This window comes from Panicum virgatum, chromosome 3K, assembly GCF_016808335.1.
Source record: "Panicum virgatum strain AP13 chromosome 3K, P.virgatum_v5, whole genome shotgun sequence".
Lineage (NCBI taxonomy): Eukaryota > Viridiplantae > Streptophyta > Magnoliopsida > Poales > Poaceae > Panicum > Panicum virgatum.
Genome location: NC_053138.1, coordinates 39,252,840 through 39,257,051, shown reverse-complemented (window position 1 = coordinate 39,257,051; position 4,212 = coordinate 39,252,840).

Genomic DNA, 4,212 nt, shown 5'->3' with positions numbered 1-4,212 from the left:
AATCTTGATAAGCGATGGAGGAACACACTTCACGGGCAAAGACTTTGGTAAATGCTTGAAGAAATTGGGAATTGAACATAGAGTGTCCACGGCTTATCACCCCCAAACAAATGGACAAGCGGAAACTTCGAACAAGCAATTGAAGGACATTTTAAATAAGACCGTGGTAAAAGGAGGAAAAGATTGGTCGAAGAGACTAGATGATGCACTATGGGCATATCGTACGGCACACAAAACCCCGATTGGTATGACTCCTTATCAATTTGTTTATGGAAAAACATGCCACTTGCCGGTTGAGCTAGAACATAAGGCGTATTGGGCGATGAAGGAGATGAACTTTGATGCGGAAGCCGCTGGAATTAAAAGGAGAATCCAAATAAGCGAATTGGAGGAGTTAAGATTGAAAGCGTACAATAGTGCATCAATTTACAAAGAAAGGATGAAGAGATGGTACGACAAACGATTACAAAACAAGGAATTCAAAGAAGGAGACAAGGTCCTACTCTACAATTCAAGATTCAAACTCTTTGGCAAAGGAAAATTACAAAGCAAATGGGATGGACCATACGTCGTACACTTGGTTTCACCCACGGGAGCGGTGACAATCATGGATGCGAAGGGCGATCAATATGTGGTGAACAGACAGCGACTAAAGGTATTCTTGGAGCCCGACATCGTGCCCCTTCATTACATTGACATATACACCATGGAGGAGGAACCGGAACGTCAAGCCTAACGATGTTAAGCAAGGTAAGTTTGTAAATATTCTCTTTTAGATTTTATTTTCTTAGTTTTATTTCTATTCTGGATGAACTTTGAATAAAACATTGGCTTCTAATTTATTGGTGTGTGCCTCGAAAAAAGTTGGAGTCCAGGGGGCTAAAAAACCCCCTGGGCCGGCCGGCCCAACAACCCTAGGCCGGCCGGCCTAAGCCTCCTCGTGAGCGAATCGGTCTCAATTTTTGGTAGGTGCGAGATAAGGAAATTTCAAACCTGTGCCTTATAGATTTCGCATACCAAAACCGAATAGATTTTGGGCTTCTCGTCCAAGTCTTTTCGGGACATAAATAGAGGGGCAGGGTAGATCTATTCTCTCATACTTTTCAATCTACACCACCTCCTCGAGAGAGACGTCGACAATGGCCGGTCCAGCGAGCGCAAGAGCCATGATTGCAGCAATGGAGATCGAGGAGAGGGGTTGGACGCCTGACACCCCCACGCCAAAGACGCCTAACCCCATCTCGGCAACGGGTGCACAGCCCCTCCTTGTTGAAGCAAAGCGATGTGAAGCGAAGGCCCCTCCGAAGAAATTCAATACCCAAGCATGGATGAGCGTCGGAGGGAAGGGCCTTCAATGGTACAACGAGAAAGCTAGCTCAAGCCCAAAGGGTGGTCGTCGTCATCAGCAGCGACGAAGACGAAGGCGAGAAGCGACAAGACAAAAAGCCACCCGCACCTAGGCGTTCCTTGCGCCTCCTCGGAGTCAAAAGAAAGAACTACATCGAGCACACCCCGGAGCCGAAGGATTATGCGGGGGACAGCGATTGGGAGAGCATCATGAGCCCCGGTTCATGGGGTGCCACCGGTCGTGACTATGATGATGATTGGCCGGGGTGGGCCGAAGAGGAGAAAAGGGAGGAAGATGACCCCTCCGAAGGTGACAGCGGCAACAAGAAGAAGAAGGACGACGACGAGCCCGAGGATGACAGCCCCAACTGTAGCGGGCATCACTCCGGGTGCTGTTTCAAGTGCCGCAATGAAATCGCGGATCTCCGCGCCACCATCGATAGGTGTCACGATAGAATCGTGGCAATGAATCGAAGGATGGACGACATCGAGAGCTTGGCCGAAAGAGATTACAACTTCCTTGTTCGCAACATAAGGAAGTTATTCGGGATGGTCGGAGATCTACTCAAGCAAGGAGGAGGGCGTCCAAGATGCACTTGCCCGAGGTGCCGTTGAGAACGCCGACGAGTGTCACACCCGTTTTTTTTTATATAATTGCAACGAGGACGCCGCATAATCTAAGCATGGGGGGAAGTGTGACGACTCGTAGATTCAATTTTGTTAGTCTTTGTTTACACGAAAGTTCGTCGTGTGAGTGTGCTTTAATTCCGCATGTGTGAGAGTCATAGTTTAGCGTTGTGTGCTTTATTTTTCGCATGTGTGAGAGTGAGTCTTAAATTAGCGTTGAGTCATGAAAACAAAATAAAAAGAGTCTTTGTTTTTGTTGGATCGTGCAATTTTATTTATGCATTCAATTTTACTTTATTCTCTTTAAAGCAATTGTTCACGAGCATTGTCATGAAATTTATATCTTATTTGTGGAGCTTAGTAAATTATTCGTCCATGTTAATACCCACACTTGAGCTTTGATCTAGCGCTTGGTTTTGATTACGCTTGCGAGTAAGGCATGATTTGGAGGACTTTAATTTCATAAAAATAATAAAACCCCTACAAGCATAAGGTTGATCAAGTTCTTGACAAATTGAGAGTAAAAATCCTATCATCCAAAAGCTTTATTCGTCCCACCATAAGTATTGGATGTACATTGAGTTGAGTTAGGATTTCTTTCTCTTGGGAGTTTTAATTTCGAGCAATGATCATGTCCGTATTTTTTTTTCATCTCTGAATTGCTAGCCACGTCAATATTCGGTAATGAGAATTCCTCATTGGAACAACTCATGAAATCTACCGGATTCCAAAACCCGAACCCGAGATTATCTTGTTTATTATCATCTTCCTTGACCACAACCCAATTGTGAGGATACATTCTGTTTCTGCGCATGATTTGTATAAAACATATCTTTGGGATGAAGAAAAGGATTATTCAAAAGATGGACCGAATCCGACCTTGGAAAGCCCCAGGCCAGCCGGCCTACACCTCTTGAGCCGGCCGGCCTAGGCCTCTCTGGTCTCAGTTCGGGCTCTAAAAATTCAGGGAGACACTTCGGAGATTTGCCTATCTATGTTTTATAGAAAGTGTCCTATGAAAAGGTTCGGAACAGAGAGAGAAAATTTGGGAGAGAAAAAAAAAAAGAAAAAAGAAAAAAAATGTATGAGAAGAAAAAAATAAATGAAGGGATTCTATGGTTAGAGAAGTGCAAAGAGATATCACCTTGTTGTTTGAGAACAATATCCTCAATTCCAACCATGTGCAATCCGACAACGAGGACAATGCTTGTGCCTTGAAGTCAATCTTTTTGTATGCCTTTGCACATGTCCACCATTCTAAATCTTCTTACCCTTGAACCCTTTACATTATGGAGAAACTCTCATGATCATTGGCTCGGAAGGTAAGCAAACATTAGAAAGTTTTCTTAATTTGACAATATATGTATATACTTTGCTAAGCCTCACCTATAGCCCCACTTTATACTTGAGAGACTTTCGGGAGATGAGAGCTTGCAAATAAAAATAGGATAGCCACTTATATTGAGAGACATGAAAGGACTTGTGCAAGAATTTTTGGTCTAACCTTTGTTGTAGGGTATTTTGTTTCTTAAATAAAAAAGAGGAAAGAAAAACCTCCAAGGATGGCAAGAAAAGCAAGTGTTGTCGATATTCGAGTTGCCGGCTAAAGGTAAGAGTTGTGGAGTAATATTGGATGAGTTTTGGAACGCCCATGATATGATTATCCTTGCTACTCCTCTGACCTTTGTTTGAAGAAATATTGTTAGACTTGTTTGCATAAGTAAATTTTGCAGTTTGAGAACTCTCGAGCAACCCATGGAAGGATTTGATTATTTGATTTGCTCGAGGACGAGCAAAAGCTAAGCATGGGGGGAATGTTGGCGCTCCTTAAGTACCCATTTTACTATATGATTAGGAGTCGTTTTGGTAAATTCTTCGGGATGATTCATGTACTAACCTGCCACTTGGCACCCGAACTTGACCATTTTCGATTTTGTCCTGGATTTTGGAGCATGTTGTATTTTGATAGGAAATTGGACATTTTCGGAGATGTTTTGACGCATGGTTACAACAGGGCTAAGATGAGGAATAAAAGGAAGATTCAACATGCAAAAGATGGGACCGAAAGGGGCCAGAAAAGGCCCAGGCCGGCCGGCCTGGAGTCCTTGGGCCGGCCGGCCTAGCCCTTTTCGGAGTCCATTTGATCTTGGTTTTCTTCAGCACGAAGTATGCGTCAACCCTAATCTATGTTTTACCAAAACCACCGACCATATCTGTCTATAAATACCCCGAAGCCGC